Source organism: Ambystoma mexicanum, chromosome 10, assembly GCF_040938575.1.
Source record: "Ambystoma mexicanum isolate Mex_15411 chromosome 10, UKY_AmexF1_1, whole genome shotgun sequence".
Classification (NCBI taxonomy): Eukaryota; Metazoa; Chordata; class Amphibia; order Caudata; family Ambystomatidae; genus Ambystoma; species Ambystoma mexicanum.
Genome location: NC_090932.1, coordinates 1,218,558,165 through 1,218,573,030, shown reverse-complemented (window position 1 = coordinate 1,218,573,030; position 14,866 = coordinate 1,218,558,165).

Genomic DNA, 14,866 nt, shown 5'->3' with positions numbered 1-14,866 from the left:
GTCTTTCGGCACCCATGACAAATCTATCAAAGTCCACACTTGCCATAGGGAGAAAATGGTCTTTTAGTGCCTGCTTGACTGCGTCATACGTGACCACGGGGATGACGAGGGAATCGTAGATTTTGTGGACTTCCGCGCCTGCCGAGTAGATCATAGTCGCTATTTTGGTGTCATCATCGTTCACCCCCGATGCCCTGAAGAACATATCTAGCCTCTTGACCCACAGCAGCCACTTCGGGCCTAGTTTGGAAGGGGGGCCAGTAGTATCAAATTCAGGCATGGGGGCCAGGGAGCTGCGAGATCTGCGCGGGATTGGGGCTATGGCACCCTCATCATCAGTCTCTTCGCCCATTTCTGCGTCACGTACTCACAGTTATCTTTTCCTAGAATGATGGGCGGCTTGTCCTGGGCTTGTAGTAGTGCTGGGGTGTAGAAACCCACTTCTTTCTTCTTAGGTGTCACAGCCCTGCGCCTGCAGGACTGTGGGAGTTCCAAAAATTAAGTAGTATTCCCCCAAAACACAGCTGGCAGGTGGCGCACGAGCACCCTCTCGGGCCGCAACCAGTGCAGCTGTGTGTGAAGAGGGGAGCGAGCGAAAACAAAATGGCCGCCGGCACTCCGCGGGTCTGTGATACGGAAGAGCTTTCCGTCTCTCTGTGGCTGTCGGAGCAGGGAAGTTATCCGTACCACCCTCGTCGCCAGTGTTGAGACCTGGGTAAGCCCAGTGATGGCGTGCGGGTCCCCTAGGGTCTGAGCACCAGCGCGCGCGGGCGGGCGCGCAAGAACGCACGCCAGAGACGTCTGGGTGTTCCGGTGCTCCGGCGCGAACTGCCCGGGCACCGCCTTTATTAAACCAGCGCGCATGCGCCGGCCTGGCGGGCGGCGCATGCGCACTTCGTGTACTATGTACACAACAATATGGAGGGTCCATGGGTCAGGCGAAGGCACGAAAAAGAGGATGTCAGTAAGAGTTTCCTTGGAGCAGGCACTAGTGTAGGTGTCAGCGATAGGGAGGCCTGGGTTGGAGACCAGGATGTTCTTTTTAAACTTCTTCCTACCAGATTTAGTGAGGAGAGCAGGATAGTCAATAGAGAAGCAGTTAGAGAAGATAGGCGAGATAGAGAGCACCATAAAGTACAACACTTCCAAACGGCATTTGCATTCAAAGAGATGTTGTATATATCACTTCACATCTAATGCCTAGCTCTGAGGCAAGTTAAATGGCATGTGATTCCAGGTGTTGCGAGTTGAATATGACATCAAGCAACGAGCACTTGGGTCTGCATGCTCTGATCAATCAAGACATGAGAATCAAACACTGCAGGATGCATGTCTTCTATCTGATTCATGTTAGGCGTCAAACAGTTAACATGCTTTACTCATGGTCTATGAGCCTGCAGAAGGCTTGACGGTGCAGCTTTCCTGCATTCACTGCTTCATTGGTAGCCACATGTAGGGTATTCTCGGTAAACATAAATGTCAGTTCCAGGGTTATTTCTTGTTTGTGGTTCTTTGCGGGAGTATGCATCCAGGACGGCTGCCATCAGGGGGTCTTCGCACCCGCTCTTTATGTCTTTTTCGATGGGTTAGATGTGTAATGGAGGGGCACCTGCAGGCTTTTCTTGTTTTGGGGCCCATTCTGCAGGAAGGGCTATGGAATCAGAAGCTTCTTGGTTAGGGGCATGCCTGCAGGACATTCTCCAGTCAGTTCAATTCATAGACCTTTTATCATTTCTGTTGCAAACCTATTGTGTACGCTTTGAGAGTTGGCCAGGATGGGCTTTCAATGTGCAGAACAGGAAGCCTCTCTGCCATGTCCTAGAATATTAATTGCAAATAGCCTGTAACGGATAGTAGTAATTCTATTAATGACACATAGGTGAGTAATATCCGACCCTTTCCTGTGCAATCGTCTACTGACTTGGAGTCTGGAGGGTTAAATTGGTGGCAATGGATTTGGTCTGTGTTGATATAACTTCTGCTTCTCGCACATGGATCACCTCTGGGTCACTGGATTTCACAGTGGGCAGATGTGCTGGGGAAGGACTGTATACCCGTTTCTACTATGATGTTATAAGGGTATTATGGGGGTTGTAGTCCTCCAATGTATTTCTTTTGGTCCTTACTACTTTGGAGCAAATTAAAAAATGAAAAAGAGTTTCATGCAAAATGCTCACCTTTGTGTCACAGGATAGGAGCGATCGACATTGTGCACCACCCACAGACCTGTTACCCCACCAGTAGTACACTTTATGAGGGAATATTTACCTTCAGAAGCGGGGTTCAGAATCTTCGGTACCAAATTTTGCTGGCAAGTAGGGACCTGAAATGTAGGCATTACTCCGTTTTTTGGGCAGAAACCACAGATTGACCAATTGACAGCTGTTGAACCTCATTTACAGGGTGTGCGCAGGCGTCCCGCATTTGAAGAGCCTGACTCGTGCGTGTGGCAGCGCTCAAACTCTTCCTCTAGGATTGTGCCCCAAACGGTGCACCCAGAAATAATTGTGAAGGTGGTCAGAACTGACACTAGGCACCACTCCTTAATATTCCGACTTTTATTTTTACAAGAATATAGCTTGAGCAGCGACAAAAACACTGAAAATAGGTCGTTTTTATCTTCCACTCTGAAAGTGATATTGCTTTATGATAATATAATAATACATATAACACTGCCTCTTAAAAATAAATAACACTGCTTATTGATTTTCACTTGGCAATCATGTCTATTGTTTAACACAATGTTTTCTTTAAAAAAAAAACAAAGTGGGAAAATGGCATTTATTTGTAATTAAATCAAATTAAATCAAAACCCTGTAAAAAAAATAAAAAAAAAATCACTATTATTTAGACATGCTATCAGGTGGGTGGGAATGTGGGCCTGTTCGCGTTGTGTGGTTCGTGCTCATGCCACAGGGGGCGAAAATTGATAAACAGACTTGCCATTAGCAGATGGCTCTACAGCGTGCACAGAACAGGTGAGCCCATCAGGCGCTTTTGTTTTGAACTCTCCTCGCCTAATGATGTGGGAAGGATGCATCTAACCTTGCCACGACCACCTGGCATCTCCGCCAGGGCAGTACCGCTCTCTATAATAGAAATGTGTAAGCAAGCTTTGGCACTTTAGACAAAGGGACACTCATCCTACACGTGCTTTTTGAAGACCTTCAGGGTGTGCCAAGAACTCATACATCAGAAAAAAATTAATACATTAGCCTTTCAGCAGTGGTGAAAATTATTAATGTTAGGCTCTTTAGGAATACGGAGATGGATCTTTGTACATTATATGTAATGTAATACAATATATCTAATGCTGATAAAAAGAAATGTAATCAAGGTTATTTCATAGTTAACATTTTATTTTATGCTCGGTATTAAGATAGTGTCAGAAATGCAGAAGTTCGTTCTATCTTGTAATGGTTACATTCCTAAGGAAAATAAGAGAGAACGCACATAATAATGGAATATTGCGAGTTTAGAAAATTAAACAGGTGACTGGAAATACCGCAATCATACATGTTATGGTTTGAGGAGTTCCATTTACAGTCCTTTAAAATCTTGGTGGATTTAAAACACATATTAGCGTAAATCTACATATAAGCCGTTCAGAATCATTAATCCCATCACAATATAATACACTCATATTTTTTAAAGCTCGTAGTCCGTCCAATTGAAAGAGAAATATGTGGTGTGTTCTAAAAATTGCACAATCTGGATAACTACATCCTCTGATGAACAATCATTGTCTAATACGTGTCTTTTGCCTTAACACCAAGGAGGTATATACATAGCATGCGTGCTCATGCACCAGCAAGGCACTTGTGTGTAATATTGAACTATTATTGTGAGCAACATTAGATGTGTTAATATTTCACCTTATTTTTTGTAATAACGGAAATTATGTTAAAAAAAAGCAATGAATACAAATGCAAGTATTCATTTAATTGTGACTCGTAATGTGCCAATTGTAAACAGGTCTCTTCGAGGCACCCCAAGTGCAAAGGGATGAGGGTTGAGAAACACTGATCTTTCAAAGTTTTGGAATATTCGCATCAGGTAAGCGAGAGATGTGGACTGGGGATACATGCAGTCTCTTAGAGAAGTAAACAATACGAATAAGGAGAATATATTAAGAGGTCACACATCCAAAACAGCAAGATAAAAAAAAAAAAACAGCAAGTCAAAGAGTACACAGTAGTCCTCAGAAGATACAGGGAAAGGCCTCATAACCAAAGACGCTTTTCTAAAACTGAGACGGTCCTCTTCCAATCTGTTGTGGGTTGACTGCTCATTCCGTAGGCTAGCTCCCTCAGTCCCCAATGCCCTCTGACTGATCCTCCTTTGCTTTGGCGCCAGACAATGAGCGGGCTGGACAAAACATCTCTGAAGGCCCTGCTGGGATGATACTTGTATATAAGGCCTGAAAACCAGTTGCCCTGATGAATGAGGCAAAATGGTTTGTAGGATATCCGGATTCCGTATGGAAGCCAGTAGAGGGATTTCATGGCCAACTTCATGGTGTGTTATGCTTTAGTGCAAGTTATATATGTGCAAATGTCTAAACAATGGACCCACTGACCTCTTGAATCTTATAGGCAATATTTGTCCATTTCTGTATTTAAAGGAGGGGTATTGAAGTGAATGAATACCAGGTCACACTTTTTGCAGAGTACCTAGTACTACGCCTGCGAAATGACCCAAGAGGACGTCGAGCTCCTTCAACGCAGCTATGCATCTTTGCGCCTGATGCACCCCCAATCAGATCATGCCGTGCGGCTCTGCGCCTTCACGTAACTTCTATCCGCATCAACTAACCGTCCAATCACATGTTAAGATGTATTGACGCGGTTATGCCCATGCTGTTTGAGGACATCCACACGTGCAACATTGTCCAATCAGGGTGCGCAGCAGTGTGTAGCCACGAATTAACACCCCACCCAATTAAACATTAAAAATTTAAAAAATTAAAAATGTTGTAAAAGGTTTTCATATAACCAAATACAAATAAAAAATAAAAATAAATTATCACCCAACCCACAAAAAAATAAGTTTATATTGATCATTGCTATCAGTGCTTGTTAGCGAAAGGTTATCCAAGTAACTGCAAGAACGTCTGACACTTTAACCTCTTAACCATTCTTCCTTGTTCCCACTTTTCATCTAATCCTCTTGTCCCTTGTGTTGTGATTTGTTCAGTTTGTCCATTTTCTGTTTTACTTTTTTTTTAAAGTGTTCATTTTTTGTGGCATTGTCTTATTAGTTTTGCCATTTTTGTTGTTTTACATGTTCCTCCCCAGTTGGACATTCCAACATGTCCAGCCATGATAGCAGCAGCAGCAATGATGATGCCACCTGAGTCCCCAATCCGTCGCCACTCAGGAAGGGCAGACAGTTGGCGATACTTCAAGGTGAAAGAACACGGTTCTAAAAAAGAGGTGGAGGACATACTATGCAAATTGTGCAAAAAAACACTAAGACGTGGCCCTTCTAATGTTCTGCCACAAAGCCTGGGGACATCAATCATGATAAATCATCTGATGCGAGTCCACTGGGTTGATGTGGATGATGCGTATCAGATATCGCTTGTGCACCACAAAATAATAATGCATGGATTTCATGCATTGCGTGCACGAAAATCAGCACCACTCCCAGCACCTGCATTCACGAGTGTGACATTACTGACACTGAATGAATCCTCAAATTCTGCAGACGTGTCAACTACACTTCTTACAATTTCACTGTATCCCAATATCTCAGTTATGAGAGTCCTGTATCAACTATGCCACAAATGGGTAGCCATGGGAGGTGCCACAACTAAGGATTGGGAAAAGTTAATATCTCAACACCAGAATACCTCTCATCCTTAGGTTGTTTTTTTAAGTGGCAATTTTGAAAATACCCCAAAACATATATCTTCCTTTTTTATTTTAATTCCCTTTGTTATATGTTTCATCCATTTGTATTTTCTTCCACTGCCCCCCCACTTTGCTTACCCCAAAACGGCCCTTTTAAGGGACACCCTTTAAGTTACAAAAATAGATGAAATTGAACACAGACTGCAAATATATATTACAATATCTATTGTAATTTATGTTATGCAGTTGAGAGTCTAAAATACCCCAAAATGTTTAATTGTAACCACAGTTACAATGTTAACATGGGGGGGGTGTAGCCACGGAAAGAACCACTCTAGCCATTGTTCACCTTAGCAGTGCCTACATATACCTGCACCTGATGCTGTAGCCCCAACTAGAAATTATAATATTAAAAGAAAATATACAAATCTGTGTGTGTACACATGTGCATTGTACTCATATATATATATATCAAATGTCTTACCTAATACCATTCTATGTGTCTTCTTCTTTCTTGAACAATAAAATAAAAACAAGAATATTGATGTTTTTTTCATAATGGTACTGATTGAAAACTGAATGTATTCCTAGTACGCAACCAATAAAAAGGCTGTATTCATTAAACATAGAATACAGGAAAAAAAAACTTCTTGTTGGAGGGAGAAGAAAAACTCTATTCACTTCTTTAAAATATTGAACAATATATATATGTATATTCACTGAAAATACTTTGTTAAAGGGACATTATGGTTAGGTAAAGCCAAAAAAACCCTTGAAATTCTCCAGTTATGGTATGCTAAGCAACAATAACTCATGCTACCTCCGTGCACTGCTAAGATTAACACCCAAGACATCAAAGATGACACCACAAATGTCATGGATTTACCTTGTAAACATAATGTCCCTTTAACAAAGGTTTTTCATTGAATTTCATAGGTTTTTATAGTTTTTTATTAGTGCAACTTAACCAGAACATCCCTTTAACAAAGTTTTTAGTGAATTTCTTAGGTTTTTATTAGTGCAACTTAACCATAATGTCCCTTGAACAAAGTTTTTTCAGTGGATTTCATGGGTTTTTACCAGTGCATTCTAATTCCTACAACTTAATAATATCATAATTACCCCAATATAGCAATGTTTTTGTCCAATTTACAAAATGTCACCTTAAAACTCTGCCCCACCTTCTAGCATAATGTGTAACACTTCTAAAGACTTTTTGCAACTTTTTCCACTGCTTTTGCGTCCATCGACGTTTGTGAATGTCTGTCGTCATCGCAGACTTTCTGGACAGTGTCACATGACCACACAGGTACGCTTAGCATGATGACGTGTTCGAAAGCATGTCCACACTTCGCGATCATGTCCGTGCTTCGTGGATAATTCGGAACTGCATTTTCTGCTGATCTAGCAACTTTCAAACTCAAAATGGACCCTTGCACAGCTCCTACACTTATTCTTACTCATTATCCATTAATAATCTAGTACATAGCACATACTTAGAAGAACATTAGCAAAACTGCTATTTATTTTAAAAATAGCATCAGCTATTGCCATCTCTCCTCTCTAAAAGCTGCCACCAACTCCACCAGCTCAAGGACCTACACAAGAAAAAAAGCACAGTACTTCTAAAGACAATGAAGACCAAGAAGATGAGGTAGAGGAAGTGTCTACCTCTAGAACCCAGACAGGATCATGGGTGTGGCAGTTCTTTACTACTGTTAGGAATGTGCCAAAGGCTAAAGCTGCCAAAGTGAAGTACTCAGTCGCGGACTACTCCTATGGGACAACCTCAATGCGCCACCACACCCAATCCAACCAACGCAATGCTCTCAGAAGGGTTGTTCCGTTCTTAACAAGTAGTAGGCTGTCTTCCTCCACCTCATCTTCCTCAACCAATAGTGTAACCACACAGCCTACTTGCCATGATCTCTGCTTCCAAAAGGTCAGGGTTTTCCCAACTCCCTTGGAAGCAGATCCATAACCCAGGTTCCGAGTGCCAACCAGTCCCAATTGGGACCTTTTGGACCCAGTCCTGGCGCCAGTGGCACCAGGCTCATAAATATGCCCAGTCCCAGCGCTGGAAGCGCCGGGCTCATAATGCTTGGGTGGACTTACCTGCAGCAGACCATGCTGCTTACTTGCCTCCCAGTTGAGCCTCTGATCCTCTTCTGTTTGGAACTACTTTTCCTGTTGGGTGGGGCTGGAGCCACTCCCTAGATTCAGAACACTGGAACTCTTCTGGAAGGCAGGAACTCTTTTCTTACCAGGAACTCTTTTCTTACTTAGGCGTGGCTGTGGAAGGAGAAACCTAAGCACTACAGGAGGCTATTTAAACCACACCCGGTGGATGAATCTTGCTTTGCGTTATTCTGCACCCTCTGCAGCAGAACGCTCATCGTGTCTTCTGCATCCGATCCTGGGCCTAAGGAAAAAGGCTTACCATCCTGAATCCAGTCTTCAGCAACACCTATAAAGACAAGAAAGAACAGGTTAGCATTCCGGCATCTGAAAGGCAAAGGCTTACCTAATCTTCGTGCGCTCCGGAGGTCTTCACACTGCATTCCGGCATCTGAAAGACAAAAGCTTACCAACTCTTCGCACGCTCCGGAGGCCGTCGGCGCTGCATCCCGCATCTGAAAGACAAAACAAGGTGCGTTTAAAGACATTGGGGAACTTTAATACTCACGTGCCATTACTCCTTTCCACATCTAACCCAGTGGGTATCCCGGCACCCTGCAGCCGCTCCGAACTTGTACCTGCAAAATAAAAAGACAGTTAGAGCGCATCGTGAAGCTGGCAACAAGCGCTTACTTACGTGCTTCCAGGCGCTTCTATCCATCACACGGGCTCCATCTTCAACTCACTTCAGCCCGTCATCCGCCATCGCCGGAACCCTGCAAAACAAGAGACATCATTATTAAAGACTTTAAAGACATTTGAGTTACTCGAAACTTACCGTTCGTGCAGTAAACGACGGACAGCAGTCCTCTGAAGTCAAGAGGCCTGCGCTACCTATCCAGTGAAGAAACTGGTTACAGCACCCTGCCCCGAGGCAGATGGAGAGCTCGGCATTCACTTACCTAAGACATCTTACTCTGCACGTCAGGCATACAGGGCACAGAGGTCCAGCCCAAAGAGCCAACCGGGTGCTGCACATCACCTTTGAAGATACGGTAGTCGCCCAGTCAAGACCGGCGCCTCTGCGAGAATCAGGTGAGCGTTACAGAACGCAAAGCCTACCGCAAAACTCTCGCCCAGGCGCTATGGAAACCTCGGATACTGACCACCTAGCCCGGTTACTTGGGGAACTAAGGGCAGAAGTGCATGCAGCTCGTCAGGAAACGAACGCTCTAAGAAGGGAACTAATTATTTCCAAGGAGAGAACAGATGATCTTGCTAGACAATTGCTACAGTCACAAGCCGGACAGACCCCGCTACCTGCATCAGGGGCAAATCTTCCTTCAACATCCTCTATGAATCCAGTGCCGATCAACCTACCTGGGGATGTACCTCTGGCTCCGCCCGAACGATTTTCTGGTGACCCAAAGAGGTTTGCGATATTTATCAATCAGTGCCGGTTGCACTTCTTATGCCGGCCAGCAGCCTTTCCAACTGATCAAGCTAAAGTAGCTTTTGTACTTTCGTACCTTAGTGGCAATGCGGCAGACTGGTCGATCCCTCTAGTTAATCAAGATGATCCGGTTCTCCATGATTTTCAAGCCTTTCAGCTTAGTATGGAAAAACTGTTCGCAAGACATGCACAGGGGCAGGCCTTGGACAATGAGCTTCTTTCGTTGCGACAGGGTAATCAAGACCTTTTGGCTTATATTGCATCTTTCAATAGACTAATAGTGGAAACTCAATGGCCTGAGGACAAAAGGATTACGCTGTTTTATAGAGGTCTACGTGGAGAGCTCAAAGACGTTTTAGCCCAAGTAGTGAATCCCCCACAAGACTGTTCGGATTATATAGACTTGGTTGTTCAAATAGATCACAGACTGCAGAACAGGAAGGCCGATCGTTCCAAGTTTGATGCTCGAGTATTTTCCAAACCGCCAACTCCTTCCAAAGGAGTAGACTCCGGGGAACCCATGCAAATAGGGGGTCTGAAAGGTCCTCTAACACAAAGGGAGCGGGAAAGGAGAAAACAGTTGCAATTATGCCTATATTGCGGAAACTGAGGGCACTTTCTTCGAGACTGTCCGGTGAAACCTGCCAAGAAGGCAGTAGGAGCTGCAGTTACCACAGTTACAAACTCTGAGCAGGGAAACGACCTCGCCCGACAAGAATAGAGGTCCTCTTGCCGAGCGTGAAAACCAGTTCCGTAACCTCGCATTTCGTGATACCTATGGTCCTCATTGGCCCTGATAATCCGGATCGATTACATGCAATTGAAGCTTACGTCGACAGCGGTGCCATCGGCAATTATGTGGATCATGAAATGGTTTTGAGGATGAATCTAACTCTTTGTCCCAAGGCTGTAAAGGGCGTCATTACTACGGTGGATGGTACGGAGATAGCCTCCGGGCCAGTAACGCATACCACTCAAGAGGTGACGCTAGTAAGTCAAGATGGACACCATGAGAAGATCGTGTTCGATGTGATCAAGGCCCCTCAGTTCCAGATTATTCTAGGAATACCTTGGTTAGAGAAACACAATCCTCTGATCGATTGGCGAGCAAGAACGGTCCAGTTTCCAGAATGTGTCTCTACTTGTCACCCTCCACCTGGTGTTGCACTGGCAGCAATTTCTTCAGAGACTCCCCAGTTACCTCCCGAATACCTAGAATACCAAGATGTTTTCCGGAAGGAGCAGGCTAACTCTCTACCTCCTCATAGGTCTTATGACTGCCAGATAGACCTGATACCTGGATCTACTCCTCCTTGTAGTAGAATTTATGCCCTCACCGAGCCTGAGAACCTTCACCTTCGACAATACCTGGATCAATACCTGGCAAATGGGTTTATTCGTCCTTCCAAGTCCCCTGCCTCTTCAGCTTTGTTCTTCGTTCCAAAAAAGGAAGGAGACCTTAGAACTTGTATCGATTATCGCTCCCTGAACCAGATCACCGTTAAGAATAGATATCTGTTACCTTTGATCCCTGAACTCCTGGACCAAGTCAGAAAAGCATGCATATATACAAAGCTGGATCTTAGAGGAGCTTACCACTTGGTACGAGTAAAAGAGGGCGATGAATGGAAGACGGCCTTCCGCACCAAGTATGGGCTATTTGAATATCAGGTCATGCCCTTCGGACTTTGCAATGCCCCGGCTGCCTTTCAATATTTTATGAACGATGTCCTCAGAGAGCTCATAGATGTGTGTGTTGTTGTTTACATCGACGACATTCTCGTTTATTCTTCATCGGAATCTGAACATCGGAAACACGTGAAAATGGTCCTCGAAAGATTGCGTCAACACAAACTTTTCGCTAAGTTGGAAAAATGTGTTTTCAACGTGACTGAAGTTGAATTCTTGGGATTCATATTATCACCTGGCGGAGTGCGTATGGATTCAAAGAAGGTCGATGCAGTTCTCAAATGGCCATCACCATCCTCCGTAAAAGGTGTACAAAGCATGTTAGGCTTCGCTAACTTTTACCGCAGGTTTATCCCCGAGTTCTCTCGAATAGTCCAGCCCATCACTGCCTTGTTAAAGAAAAACAAACGTTTTGAATGGTCTACCGAGGCGGAACAAGCTTTCCAGGATTTGAAGACTAAATTTATCTCTGCACCAATCTTAAAACACCCTCGCCCCAAACTCCCCTACATCGTGGAAACTGATGCTTCAAGCCTTGCCATGGGGGCAGTTCTATCACAAAAGGACCCGGTAACCAATCAGTTGCATCCCGTGGCATTTTGGTCCCGCAAATTCTCGCCTCCTGAAGTCAATTACACGATTACTGACAAGGAACTTCTGGCTATCAAGTCTGCCTTTAAGGCTTGGCGGCATTATCTGCTGGGGGCCCGACACACCGTTACTGTGATTACGGATCACCGAAACCTGCAATATTTGAAAACCGCAAAAGCCCAATCCTCTAGACAACTCTGTTGGGCATTATTCTTTGCCGAGTTTGACTTCATAATTACCTATCGACCTGGTACAAAGAACGGTAAAGCCGATGCCCTTTCTCGGATGGGAGTGGAAGAACACTTGATCAACCCTAAACCTGTACCAATCATTCCCGAACAAAGAATTCTGGGTGTAATCGCCACAGAATCCATAGAGGAAGTTAAGGATAAAGCCAGGCAACTTGTAACTCCAGCAGACATACAGAATTGGCATCTGCAGGGAAAGGACTTTGCAGTAAAGGACAACTTATTGTATTTCCAAGAACGATTATACCTACCCAGCACAGATTTACAGAAAAAAGTAATCTCTTGTTATCACGACTCTTTAATGGAAGGTCATCCCGGTATAGCCAAGACCTCAGAAAAGATCAAGCGCTACTTCTGGTGGCCGTCTTGGAAAAAAGATATCAGAGACTTTATAATGTCCTGTGGAGTATGCGCCCAAAACAAGAGTCAAAAGGAAAGACCAGCAGGCCTCTTACGCCCTATTGACATCCCACCTCGCCCTTGGCATACGCTTTCTATGGACTTCATCACCGATCTACCTCCATGCTCCGGATACAATACGATTCTAGTAATCGTGGACTTATTCTCCAAGATGGCGCATTTCATTCCGCTCAAAGGCTTGCCAACAGCAGCAACTCTGGCCCGAGAATTTCTCGAAAACATCGTCCGACTGCACGGTTTTCCTTCGGTTCTAATTTTGGATCGAGGTAGTCAATTTATTTCTCATTTTTGGCGAAGTTGCTGTCGGTCGGCTCAAATTGATGTGAGACTATCGACCAGTCACCACCCTCAGACCGACGGACAAACCGAGAGGACCAATCAAACTCTGGAACAGTATTTACGCTGCATGCTGCAACAAACTGAAAAAACTTGGAAAGACATCCTTTGGATAGCCGAATATGCCTACAATAACTCTGTCCATTCGGGAACTGGGAAAACCCCGTTTTTTCTTTTGTACGGCAGTCACCCTCGAACCTCGGAGTTGGATCCCCTCCAAGATCTTGAAACACCAGCAGTAGACTACCTGCATTCTACAATCACCCAAGCCTTTAAGGAAGCTGTTTCTCACCTTCAAAGGGCTAAAGAACAATACAAGAAAGGAGCAGATCAACATCGGAAGGAAGCCCCTCACTATCAAGTAGGGGATCAAGTCTGGTTATCCACCAAATATCTATCTCTAAAAGGGCCACGCACATTCAACCCAAGATACCTTGGTCCCTATTCCATCACTACCATAGTAAACCCAGTAGCGGTCAAGTTGGACTTGCCCCCGCACATGAAGATACATCCGGTCTTCCACGTCTCTCTATTAAAACCCGTGCAACCTCAAACCCGACTAACCAAATCTCCAAAACCTATCCTAGTTGATGGAGAACTCGAGTTTGAAGTCAAAAGCATTCTTGACTCCAAGATCTCCAAATCTAAACTATTCTACCTAATTGACTGGAAAGGCTACGGCCCCCAAGAGAGATCCTGGGAACCTGCTGAATATGTCCACGCTCCTCGCCTAATCAAAAGATTTCACCGAACATTTCCTGACAAGCCAAAACCCCCGGAGAACCCCGTTTTGGGAGGGGCCTTGAGGGGGGGTACTGTCATGATCTCTGCTTCCAAAAGGTCAGGGTTTTCCCAACTCCCTTGGAAGCAGATCCATAACCCAGGTTCCGAGTGCCAACCAGTCCCAATTGGGACCTTTTGGACCCAGTCCTGGCGCCAGTGGCACCAGGCTCATAAATATGCCCAGTCCCAGCGCTGGAAGCGCCGGGCTCATAATGCTTGGGTGGACTTACCTGCAGCAGACGATGCTGCTTACTTGACTGCCAGTTGAGCCTCTGATCCCCTTCTGTTTGGAACTACTTTTCCTGTTGGGTGGGGCTGGAGCCACTCCCTAGATTCAGAACACTGGAACTCTTCTGGAAGGCAGGAACTCTTTTCTTACCAGGAACTCTTTTCTTACTTAGGCGTGGCTGTGGAAGGAGACACCTAAGCACTACAGGAGGCTATTTAAACCACACCCGGTGGATGAATCTTGCTTTGCGTTATTCTGCACCCTCTGCAGCAGAACGCTCATCGTGTCTTCTGCATCCGATCCTGGGCCTAAGGAAAAAGGCTTACCATCCTGAATCCAGTCTTCAGCAACACCTATAAAGACAAGAAAGAACAGGTTAGCATTCCGGCATCTGAAAGGCAAAGGCTTACCTAATCTTCGTGCGCTCCGGAGGTCTTCACACTGCATTCCGGCATCTGAAAGACAAAAGCTTACCAACTCTTTGCACGCTCCGGAGGCCGTCGGCGCTGCATCCCGCATCTGAAAGACAAAACAAGGTGCGTTTAAAGACATTGGGGAACTTTAATACTCACGTGCCATTACTCCTTTCCACATCTAACCCAGTGGGTATCCCGGCACCCTGCAGCCGCTCCGAACTTGTACCTGCAAAATAAAAAGACAGTTAGAGCGCATCGTGAAGCTGGCAACAAGCGCTTACTTACGTGCTTCCAGGCGCTTCTATCCATCACACGGGCTCCATCTTCAACTCACTTCAGCCCGTCATCCGCCATCGCCGGAACCCTGCAAAACAAGAGACATCATTATTAAAGACTTTAAAGACATTTGAGTTACTCGAAACTTACCGTTCGTGCAGTAAACGACGGACAGCAGTCCTCTGAAGTCAAGAGGCCTGCGCTACCTATCCAGTGAAGAAACTGGTTACAGCACCCTGCCCCGAGGCAGATGGAGAGCTCGGCATTCACTTACCTAAGACATCTTACTCTGCACGTCAGGCATACAGGGCACAGAGGTCCAGCCCAAAGAGCCAACCGGGTGCTGCACATCACCTTTGAAGATACGGTAGTCGCCCAGTCAAGACGGGCGCCTCTGCGAGAATCAGGTGAGCGTTACACTACTTCTGTGGGGCACAAAACCCACCAGCTAC